This window comes from Schistocerca americana, chromosome 7 (assembly GCF_021461395.2).
Source record: "Schistocerca americana isolate TAMUIC-IGC-003095 chromosome 7, iqSchAmer2.1, whole genome shotgun sequence".
NCBI lineage: Eukaryota > Metazoa > Arthropoda > Insecta > Orthoptera > Acrididae > Schistocerca > Schistocerca americana.
The window spans coordinates 258,811,893-258,824,734 of record NC_060125.1 but is presented as its reverse complement, the minus strand read 5'-3'; the positions used below and the strand labels follow the sequence as shown (position 1 = coordinate 258,824,734).

Below are 12,842 nucleotides of genomic sequence, written 5' to 3'. Positions count from 1 at the left end.
AAAATGTTATCCTTTTCGCTTATAGCCTGTTCCCCACCTGAAACTGGCGGATTGTTCCTTCTCTGTCGTTCCTGAAGGTTGGAACCATCATCAGCAAAAGAACTTTACATTAACTGATTCGCCAGAAACCTGTCGAAGGATGAATACAACTTCGGTGTACAGAGAACAGTAAGCTATTTACAGAAAGGGGCAAATAATGTAATAATAAAATGATTTGTAGAAATGCGGCATTTAGTCGTAGGGGTAGTCGATGCTGTTTTATTATTTAATGAAGAAAACTTGGGTCACGTTATTTATTTCATTTATTAAGATCAGTTTCTTCAGATTTAACCCAAAAGTATTGGAGGACTGCTGCAATACCCACCAACTGACTCCAGTGGTAGCAACAGACCTGGATTTTAGTGTCCAATCTGAAGATGACCTAATTCGCTCATAAAAGTTAATAAAAAGTGATTTAAACGTTTTTTTCATTAAAATGATCTGGGTCATTCTTGCCGGTGGTCGCCTTGTGTATTTTGGTGTACAGACTTCTATGATTCAACATGAAAGATCATACTGGCAACATGGCATTCTTGATGCTTCAGACGCACACATCTCTCGGTCAAGCTTTACGAGAACTTTTTAATTATTTTTAATAATTTTAAGCACTTCATTTAAACTCGGCTAACATTGATTTACATCGGTGATGAAGATCGTGGTGCCAGACAGTTAAAATACATATCACCATCATCATCGAATCTGATCTTACAGAAGTTCTCTGGTGGCATTAGAGGAACCCTGTTTTGCTCTTCTAAGCAAGGTGAGCGTCGGCGGTTACTCATTCACTCCTGAACTCTTTGTGAAGCTTTGATGAATGTGACTAGCGTCCGTGTAGCGTTCTGGTTTGGACGATTTTGGAATGGTCGAGCGAGAGACCTGGCATCTTTAAAAACACCGAAGGAGACCGGGATGCACATGATGACTATTTTAAACTCTCTCAAGACACTGAGCCAATGCTTGGAATTCAGTTCAAATTTATGGCGCCAATTATCTAAATCAAGGTTTGTACGTTATATATGCTTCTTTTGAAGGTGTAATTCTGTTGATGAAATTTTCTTCCTATACAAGGACTCGAGACAGAACCTTCGAGTCGAAAGTCGCTGGTTAACAACACTTGTATGACCTCGGTCACGGACGGGGCTCTGAGCCGAGGTGCTTTGCTCATGTGATATGCAGAGTGTAGACCCGTGTTTGATAAGGCTCGGGTTATTAGCTTTCGCACTTCAGACGAGTGGCAGCGTAAACAGATCTTCTCACAGGACTCTTTAAGTGTGTCACAGCAATGCCTTGAAGCTTAAGTTCATTTACATCTGTTTCCAACTGCCGCTGCGACTAGATGACGGTGCTCTCTTATCACTCCATCAGCCAATATTGTTAGTTTCCAACCAACACGTTAACGGTTGCAGATGTTGCTCACTGAAGGTAACATAACCAAAGGCAGTTTTTTTTCATTACGCATCTAAACACAAGGCAAATGCTGCGAAGTTTGGCCGGGGAAGGATCTCATGCAGTGGTCGTAACAATGGACAAATATTTGAGATTTTCATGGTTCAAGTCTCGCCTGGTAATATTGATTTACCCCTGTTATACAAATTAAGTCTCTGCTGTAACCCCAAATGGTGTCGATGTCGACTGTCAGTTATTGATTTTCTATCACATTACTTAACTTTCGTATAAACACATTTGATACGGTGCCGAAGCAACAAATATTATGTGGTTCTTATGCTCGCCAAGCTGAATCCTCAATAACCAAGCCCAGCTGTAGCTGTGGGATTGGTTTTTATCGGCATTATTATCTCCGCAAAATCCTGCATCATATCCTCGTGTGATACCTGCAGGGGTTCGACAAAAATGTGAAGACAACGCGAGAAATGCATTTTTGAACACAAATGCAGATGCTAGCCAATCCTGCAAGTTGCTCTGTGGTATCTGACCACCAGCGGCACCTATGAAATGTCCTCAATTAACTTGCAAGTGTCAGTCACGGTCCAAACAGTGTTCTATGTAGGTGTGAGTGTATTATGTCGGACATAAGTGACTTCGAACGTGGTTAAGTCGTTGGTGCTCGTATGGCTGGAGCTTTCGTAATCAAGAGGACCGAAGTGTTTAGTGGTTCTGGAGGCATCATATCAAAGAGTTATATAGCATACAGAGAAGGCGGGAAAACATCATCTGGTAATTCACAACTCGGTCGAAAGAGTGTGTTGAGTGATCGTAATAGACGGTCATAGGAGAGCACTGTGAAATATAAAGGAGGGACAACAACAGCTAAAATCACTGAAGAACTCAATGTTACATTCGCGACACTTGTCAGCATCAAAACAACGCCAAGGAAGCTTCATAAGCTGTAAATAGTAGGGCGAACTGGAATTATAAAATCACTCAGCACTTCCTTAACAGGAAATAGTGGTGCCGAAGCCAGAGAACCTGGACAATGCGGCAACAGAAGAAAGTCATTTGATTGTACGAGTCTCGATGCGCACTGTTTCCAACTTATGACGCAGTTTGCGTCCAGGGAGTGAAATATGGCGAGCACTTTGATGATCAATTGTGGCAGACATATCGTGGTATTCTATGGACCTCATGCTTACCCTGCAATATATCATTACTGGCAATGATTATGTGACCATTTTGGCACGTCAAGTGTATCCCATTGTACAATGTTTGTTCCCCAATAGTGATACTGTGTTCCAAGAAGATAGGGCCCCTGCTTATACAACTCGCATCCTCCAAACTGGTTCTGAGAGCATGAGGATGAACTGTCGCGTCTCGCTGACCACCACACTCAACATATCTCAATATTATTGAGCCACTGTGATCCACTTTGGAGAGAAGGATCCGTGATCACTGTTCATCTCTATACTCGGTACTTTAAGATGTTACTGTTTCGCAGGGAGAATGGTGTAAGGTTACCTGGAAAACCGCTCAGGATCTGTATTCATCCATTCAAAAAGGGCTGGAAACTGTTTTGAACGCCAACGGTTTTCCTACACTATATTAGGCATGGTAATGTTTTTGGTGTTTCCATGTTTTCGTCCACTCCCTGCACATGCTGTGCTGACCACATTTTCACTGTGTTAGATTACTGTTTTACAAAGAAAATGAATCACCCGACACTGAGAGGACAGAAAAAGTAGTTCACTACTGACAATCACGAAGTACAACAGACACTTTTGGCACTTACGTATGATGGAAGGGTGTTCAGGCCAAACATATGCTAATATTCAAAGGTCTGTTCGTTTGCCAAACCTGGGATTTATTGAGTTTATTGAGATTCGCAGGTCCTGCCTACTTGTCGGACATAGAAGCGACCGTCCCACTTCTCTACTTTACTCAAGAACAGAACGGCTAAACCATTAGTGGATCTCGAAAACCACGTCAGCGACAGATCTTGGTTGGATAGTATGAAAACCTTTTTTTGGAACGAAGCTGCTTTTCACGCCAGATTACTTTTGCGATTGTTCAAAGGATGTAGAGGGTCGTTGATAAATGGCTTCCCACTTGCAGTATGTGATTGGTTCGAAATTCCTACATAGCTGACCGGTACACGTATACCTGAACTGCATTGTCCAAATGTACATGAAAACCTCTGACCTCTAAGGTGCTTGGAGAATATCCCACAGTATTCATCACGTATGAAGGTTCATGGCACTTACAAAAGGTTAAGATGCAATCTCCCACACAGTGACATGCAGTTTCGGACTAAACAACAAATTTATTCAGTTTTCACGAGAGTTCAGAAAAATCAAGTGGGTATGGTCAATCAAGGATATATAAAAGACATGAAAGATACGATAAAGAACAAAACATTTTGCTTTGGATTCTTTTAAAACACGCGAGAACCTCAATGAGATGCTTAGTGCAACTCTAATGGCTTACACTGCAGGAGAAGGATCGTGCATATCGGAGAAGTTTACTGGTAAAATTCTGAGGTACTACGTCCTGAGGACAGTCGAGTAACGTACTACTTCCTCTCGTACATATAGCGTTAAATTATATGGAAGATAAGATCAGAGAAATCTGAACTCATAAGAAGGCTTTCGGACGATCATTCCTCATGCTCACCATTGGGATAGAGAAGGGGGAAACAGCGAAATGCATTGCACCACACACCGTTTTTGAACTGAAAATGAAGTAATACGCGTTGAATCATGCTAATTATTAAATCCATAATAAACCGTCTTAGGAAGCTGTTTTCTGTGCGACAGGTATATGGGAAACAGAAATGCGAGACTCATAAATTTCTCGAATCCATTAGAAAAAGATTGTAACGGATCCAGTGTGAAAGATCGTGCTGGCCACTCCATCACTTGGCGTTGATGAAACTCGTCCAGGAGACGACCCATGAGTGTCGAGCGTTGATGTTTTGAGACATTTTGTACTGGGCCTTGTAACAGGACAGTTTGTTGCGATTTTCAGTAAAATCACACACGAAATCAAGAGTTAGAAATTTAAGTTCACGAAAGTGCGAACCACTCTTTCTTTTCGTAGAACTGTAATTTGAGTTGAATTACGATAAACAGTAGCTTACGTGCCCATGAATACACTGCCACGGCCTTTGATAGGACTGTACGAAGTTGAGAATTTTTCTCTGCCTCTGAGGAAATTTACAGAATCTGCGGCGACGTATTGCAAAGTGCAGCACTGCCGGCGCGTCTCGCTCTCTTGGCTGCAGAGGACGGCCACAAGACTCTTACAAGGGGACCCTCCATACTGTAAATCACGGATTTTGATGCGCTTCAAAGATGTTGTAGAGGCACTTACCCTGAGTACCTGGCTATCCGGTTTTTTTTAGCAACGGGTCTTGGTTTTTGAGATAAATGATTTTGAAGTTCATTGCGTGTTCATTGCGTTACGCAAGACGGCGTAACGCAGCGGTAAAGGTTCGCGGTTACCTCCCTGGAGGTATCATGCTCGAAACCTGGTCGTGTACTTTTTTTTTTTCAAAATCGACCGAATTTTTCAATTTCATTTCAAGGAATATCAACAAACAGTGTAACGTGTGCGACATTATAAAGATATATTCAGTTATTAATTTCTTCTGTCATGCAATATTACAAAACATTATTTTTCATCGTCCACATTGCTTGATGTGCCAGAACAATATTGTGGGTGATACTTATCATAAAAAAAAACCGAAGCACAAATTTTCGCAGCACCACGCGCATTTTACGACAGCAACCGTCTTGCAGGCGCACGGTTTCTTCATGAGCGATACCGGGAAACACAATTCTTTTGCATTCAAAAAGATTTCTCTTTCATCCGCTAATTTCGATGCGAACCATGCGCATCTAATCATGCTTTCAAAATTAGGTGCGCTGAAACGCGGAGTAGATTTTCGCCGTATTTAATGGCATTTGTGATTTCGCCTTCTGACTCTTCGTTCAAATCCTCTGCTTGTGGATCTTCTTCTGGCTGCACTACTGCAGAAACACTTGGTTCTTCCATTTCACAGAATTTTTCTAGCACGCGGCACTAGAGACGCTTCGCGAGAGATTGACACTGTACTTAGATGCGAACGCACAGGAATGCAACTCGCATACTCATTGGCCGCAACTAGAAGCTGGGGTTCCCGTTTAGGCTAACGGTATTCACGGGAGAGGGGACGATAATGGGCGGAGATCGATTTCAGGTAATAGAAGAAGCGACCGTTGTAGGAAGATTTGGAACTCCAACTGCGACCCCAAACGGAATGAATATTTGAAAAAATTAATAACTGAATATATCTCAATACTTTCACACACCTTACACAGTTTGTTGATATTCTTCGAAATAAAATTGAAAAATTCGGTCGATTTTGAAAAAAAGTACACGAGTAGGTTTCGAACATGGTACCTCCATCGCGATAGCCGCGAAACTTACCGCTTCGCTACGCAGACTTGCTCGCAATATGTGTAATGGTACGGGTATAGAAAGCGGGCAATGAACTTCAAAACCATTTTTCCCAAAAACAAAGGCCCGTCGCTAAAAAACCGGAGAGCCAGGTACTGAGAGTGAGTGCCTCTACAACATATCTGAAGCGCATCAGAATCCGTGATTTGCAGTATGGAGGGTCCCCTTGTTAGTCACAAAAAATAGTCGCCTGCCCAGCCTTCCGCTTGTCACTACCCCGCGAGTGTTCATCTGCACTTCCCCAGTTGGACCTCTACGTATTTCTGTTCTTGACGAAGCTAAATCTTGCCCACTGCGCTGCAAAACACAGGGAGAGTCAAAAGTCATTGGACACTTTCATAAGTTGGAAGATTAAAGGAAAAATTGAAATGTGATGATGGGAACATCGGTTTGACGTGGGGCGGCAACTGTTGGTGTGAATGTCATTTATGGCCGCCATCTTGAAATCTGCCATTTTGGGTTCAAGTCATTTTTTTTTAAATGGGAAGGGGGGTGTATGACACATCAAATAACACTCACTTGAGCTCTGGAATTTAGTGGTGTAATTTGTTTTTGTCCATCTTGTACAGTTTAGAGGTTATTAATGTTCAAAGTTGGGAACGCATACAACACTCCTGTGACCAAATTGCAGGAGACTCTCTCCTCCGTGCGCAGTCAGAGTGGTTGCAGCGACTACAGTTGTGCTATGCATGGGATGGACAACACGTAGAACATGTGTTGTAGCAGTCGGCATGAAGATAATTTCCGAACTTTGAACATTAATAACCTCTAAACTGTACAAGATGGACAAAAACAAATTACACTACTAAATTCCAGAGCTCATGCGAGTGTTATTTGATGTGTCATACACCTCCCTTCCCATAAAAAAAAGACTTGAAACCAAAATGGCGGATTTCAAGATGGCGACCATGAATGACATTCACTCCAAAAGTTGCGACCCCACATCAAGCCTATGTTCCCATCATCACATTTCAATTTTCCCTTTAATCTTCCAACTTATGAAGGTGTCCAAGGACTTTTGACTAGCTCTGTATTTATTGAACATTTAACTTATGTTCCTAACGTACACTATCAGATAAAAAAATTAGGTACGCTCTATTAGAGGCTTCCACTTGACTCAAGGTTTATTGTTACAGCAGTGAATATGAAGGGCATGAACTGATTGCATTTACATAACAGTACCACAAGCGGTGCTGTGGCACCAGGTACTAACCCTTGCTGAAACACCCATATTAGCACGTGGTGTTAGCCTCCATGGGCAGCAATGTAGGCGTTGACTCTGGCATTCTGTCGATCGTACAGATAGCGAATACTGTCGTGGGAAACGTTATGCCTCGCCTGTTCGCCCTGTTTACGTAGTTCTGTTACTTCTCGTTCCATCATATCCCACTCTTGCTCGATTGGAGACTAGACAGGAGATCGTGCTAGCCAGGGAAGTTACTGCACGTCTTCCAGAGCACGTCGAGCCATACGGGATGTACGGGCGAGAATCATGTGATTGGAACAACACATCGCCTTCTTGTTGTAAAACGGCAAAAGATCGGGTCTAAGTGCATTATGCACATACAGAGTGCTGGTTGGCGTCTCCTCTAGAAACCCCAAATATGAACGAGAGTTGTAGCTTATCGCACCCGAAACCATAAGATCTGCTTTGAGGTCAGTGTGTCTTGGACGAATTCACTCTAAGAGACAGTGCTCATTGAGCCGTGGTAAAAATTGCTGTTTTGAAGAGCGCGCCGCAGCGCGTAGTGTGAAGCAGTCGCCCTCCGTTTCTGGCGGTGGCGCCGCTGTGGCAATCACAGCTTTGGTGTCTCCCTCTGGTGGGAAAGGTTGCCTGTTCACGTGCATTTAAGTGGCGCTATGAGCTCGCCAGTCTGGGGAGTCGGTGCAGTGAGTAGACAGAGTCTGTCGGAAGGCAGACATTCGCATGCTAGTCAGTCGGCTCTAAGTTTCAGTCGCTGTTGGGTGGTGGACTGAGTCGGGTTCGTCGTTACTCCGCTGTTGGACGAGTTGGCAGTCAGCAGCAGGCAGGTCCGCACGGTGCAAGTACGCGCCGGGACCGGGGTCGACACAGACAGAATGTCGTTGGTCGATCGGTCGACTGGTCGTCGGATGGCGACATGTGGTCTGGTGAGCACTGACACCAGTATCAGTCGGGAAGAGTTGGCAGCCAGCAACAGTCGGGGCCGTACGGTGTTAGTATTCGCCGGGACCGCTGTCGGCGAAAGCGGGCTGCCGTTGGTCGTTTGCTCGGCCGGTCGTCTTAGTCGACGACGTCTTGGATTCTCAGGATGAACACCATTTTCATAGTTGGGATGGGGTTGGACCTTGTTGGTTCTTTGGAACTGAGCAGCGACGTAGTCTCCTCAGCGCCAAGCCCGGCCGGGGCTTTTGGCGGCGGGCACGCGCTGTTGCATCTGGAGGCGCTAGCTGCGAGAGCGAATTTTCGCTTTCCTCCGAAGCAGGATCCTCAAGTTGAGTAATTAGTTACTCCTTTTAAATCTCGACTCTTACGATTTGTTCGTTACTTGTGGACTGCTGTTTCCTCAGCCGTTCACGCTTGTGATAACAAGTGGTGTGTACTGTTGTCTAGAACCCGCAGCCTCCTTCCATAGTGATTTGACAGCTGTGTTTTCTGTATTCTACGAGTATTAAACTTGTCTTGAGGGGTGTTTGATCTTGGTGAGGCCGAGTTAGAAGGTGTAGGTATCTTGGTTTACTCGATATTCTCTGTTGTTTGTGCAGTTGGATCTGACGGTTGGAAATCGGTCAGATTGCCGGTCGGAGTGCTACTACGTCTGCTGTTCGGAGCTGCCTCTGTCATGTTTGTCGGATTCGGCGTGTTAACGAATTTATTGCTTGGAGAGTAACGTCCTAATCCCTGAAATATGTTTTGACCTTTCCTATCATCTTGAGAAGGGTTATATGTGTACTGTAGAGCTTGTTAAGTCGTTTGGCCAACCTTGTATAGTTTTATGTAAGATTGCATTTCATGGGCTTTTATTTAAATGGTCATTTTGGTATATAAAGTTGTCACCCTTCCACTGTAAGACTTTTCTTAGAAGTTAAAATCAAGTTGCACCTTCCGTAGCAAGTTAATATTTTAATTTTAGTGTTTTGTGCCACTTCTGTCCCTCCTACAGGGTGCATAGTTTATGTGCTTGTGTGAATTGTTAAAATCTCTAGTTTAAAGTAATCTGGTGTGTTGCAGATTTGCACCAGTGTAGTCTTTCAGAGGTTGTTGTGAGCGGTCGGGACTAGGGCCGTGTCAAAAGGGAGTGGCAAAGGTCTCAGCCCGAAAGCTCATACAGTCAAAAATTTGTTCTTTCCGCCTCTGATAAAATTGTAACTTGATATTTGGAGGGTGCTTTCTGATTATAGTTTTAAATCTGTTCTTTAAAAAAATAGCTTTTAGGAATAAAATTCCCATTTTTTAAAAGCAATTTGATTATAATTTCAGCAGTTACTCCCTGACAACTACTTCCACGCTCACATAGTGTGATTAAATGTGTTAATGTTCTTGATGGATCGCTAGTAAATAACAAAGTTTTAAGAATATTCTTTGAAAAGAAATCCACGGTTCACTCATCAGGTATAAGTCGTACGCTCAAACGACCATCACTTGCGTACCTACAGAACCAGCTTTCGTCGCTGAAGACCACGGCGCGCCATTCTAAGTCATCCTCTGACGGATGTGCACGTCGGTGCTGTGACGTGAGTGGAAGACCTCAAGGGTGTGTGTGCTTGTAGTATAACTGATAATAACCAGTTCGCAAAAGTTCCTGTTGACACGTCTGGCTCAAAAGCCGTCTTATCTGTGCTGTGGCGGTTGCGCAATCTGCCACAGCTGCCCTTTTCCATACGACGATCCTGGAGGGCCTGTGCTGCGTGGACTTTCAGAACCTCGTCTAAGTGTGTGAGAATGTTCACGTGGGCACTGATACCAGCATCGTTGTACAACTGATGCAACACGTCCAGCTTGAGTGGCAATTCTCCGAAAGTACCATCCCGGCATGCAGAAGGCTACAAGTTGACCTCTTTCAAACTCGCTCAGTCAGGAAGCACGAGTGCGTCACAAGTCGGCACCACATTGAACCTTCTGGCTGTGGGCAATCCCTATTAAATGGTAGACACAGATGGCGCTCTTGTAGGCATACCACTACGCTATCTGTTGGCGGACGACGTTGAAACTATTATTACATCTACTATCCTCCATGTGGCATATGCCGTCATCGAATCAAAATTGACGTCGTCTTTCCATGCGTACGAATTTTTTTTTCATGGTAGTGTATTTTCCCAATGTCATAAGGCACTTTATAGCATTCAACTTTTGTCACCAAGTGCCGAATTGATTGGATGATTAGATCTGCAATCAGAGAGATTCGAAAAGTGTTATGGCCACTTACCGTGGGACGTTCCCTGAAAAATCGAACTAAAACTACGAAGATTTGTCGCCAGCTATGAGGGAGCAAATTTTATTCATCGCTTCTGAACGAAACGTAACTGCAGTTAACTCTCGGAACTTGAATTTTTCTGAAATCTTTGGTTATAAAAATGGTTTTATTCTTAAACTGAAATACTTATATATTCCACGTTATTTCTTTCTGCGATATCAAACACCAAATGGACAATCTGACTAGCTCAGTTGTAGCAGACTCGCTACCAATGCAAAACTCTACAGCGCAATGTGACAAAAAAGTTGTCATGTTAATAATTACTTTACAAAATTCGCTCAAGAAGATTTACTTTAACTGATATTCGCACCAAATTTAAATAACAAAAGCCACCATGGAATTTATTAACTGTGCTCCAGCTCTGAGGGAGCTTTCAATGTCGTATTGTTACGATGTTTATGACGAAAAAGTTTTGTCGTAATCTCTAACTTCTGGAAAACGTATGTACACTCTAACTTGTCAATTAAATTAACTTGAATAGAGAAACCAGAGAACTTGTTACAGTAAATAACAATTTAAAGGTAAATAACTTGAATTACTCTATTTTCCTATACTGCATCAGATGTTTTGCTGTACTGACTGAGCACTCTGACAATTCTGAAAACGTTTAACAAACGTAAGAACAGCTTGTTTTGAGTATCTAGAAGGTGAGATGCTGCTGTTGAGATGAGATGGCTGAAGACTGGTATATTCACGTCACAGTGAGGGTAACCATTATTACAAGCCCTTGTGCTCGTTCACGCCATTATGGTCTTGGTAGCCGCACCCAGTTTTATTAAGAAAAGTATTGCATTCCGCAACTTAAATAACAGAGACGAATTTTTCCCATCATCTCCTGCTGCCACTCCCGATATTACACCTGGTTGCATTAATTCTAAATTCCCAACACTGCTAATGTGATAATGATGTTTAGTTTGGGGGGCGTTCAACTGAGCGGTCATCAGCGCCCGTACAGCTTCCCAATTTTTAACTCAATCCAATCTAGCAACTGTCACAAATGATGATGATGAAGACAACACAATCACCCAGTCCCCAGACAGAGAAAATACTCAACCCAGACGGAATCGAATCCGGGACCCCGTGATCCAGAGGCAGCAACGCTAGTCTTTTTTTTTTAATCTCATTTTGTTCGCTTTCGTTCGTTTCATCTGCTCGGGACGGACTTCGTAAGACACCCTTTCAAGTTCGTCGTTGATCGATTAACTCAGTTTTTTTTTTATTACAGAGGGCAGCTAGACCTCTGACCGAACACGCTGAGCTACCGTGCCGGCGCGGCTAGACCACGAGCTGCGGACTGCTAATGCGAAGATGAAACTCAACTTACGTCCGGTCACTCTGTCTACCTATACGCATGTCTTTTTCACCCCTTGTGCACAGCTCAGCGTCACAAGATCACTTTGTCTGCCGAAATGAAAATTCGAAGTGGATCCCCCTTTCAACTACATTTACATTTTTTTTACTGATCGCCGACTATTAAAACTGAGAATAGCGTCAGTCAGCTTCCCTTACAAAATGGCAATTAATGATCGAATTAATACTATTAATGTAAATGCGACAAAGTCACGCACGAGGCAGGCGACCATTACTATAATAATGAACAGTTATGAATTCAGGCTGACTGGGTCTCGAAGGTAGTAGTCTCACATCAGGCAAGGAATGAGTACGGCTCATGTGAAGCGTATCAGAATTTATCCATCATCAGGCATCTACAAAAAATCAAATTCGAAAATATTCTTTAAAACACAGCAATGGATAGGTATAGAATTCCCCTTGAGTGAAATCACTTGGCACACGCTGTACTACACCAACTGAGGTGCGTTTTCTGCACACGCCTAGGCGGTGTTTCAAAAGGTATGGGAAACAAACATTGGCTGACTACAGACACAGATCTGCTGTGTGCAGACCAAGAAGATACTTTTGCACGAGGGGGAATTAAAAAATGGCTAGTGGCGCGAAGGTGCATCAACTAATGTCCACTTTTTATACCATATGTCTGATGGCTGTGAAGTAGCTTATTTTAATGTACATAAAATAAGCCGGCCGCTGTGGCCGAGCGGTTCTAGGGGCTTCAGTCCGGAACCGCGCTGCTGCTACGGTCGCAGGTTCGAATCCTGCCTCGGGCATGGATGCGTGTGATGTCCTTAGGTTAGTTAGGTTTAAGTAGTTCTAAGTCTAGGGGACTGATGACTGATGACCTCGGATGTTAAGTCCCATAGTGCTTAGAGACATTTGAAGCATATGAACATAAAATAAACATTTGCTTTATACATATGTTAATGACGAAATTGCAGTGATAAAGGGTTACACAAAATATTTGTTTCAGTTCATTGACAGATATGATGTAAGCGGAGTGGCGCATCTTAGGTACTTTCTGGTATTGGATTTGATTTTACGGACGTCCTGTCCTAGTTTCAACGAAAATATTGTATTCCCCTTCCTTTGTTTTACTGCCTGTAT

General features: G+C 43.2%; 1 protein-coding gene across 1 annotated transcript in view; it reads left to right on the top strand.

Moving 5' to 3' along the window:
• The window catches only part of LOC124622615 (4-coumarate--CoA ligase 1-like), a 203,063-nt gene that overhangs the window by 32,438 nt on the left and 157,783 nt on the right, over positions 1–12,842 (top strand). The gene's annotated exons all lie outside the window — the stretch shown is intronic.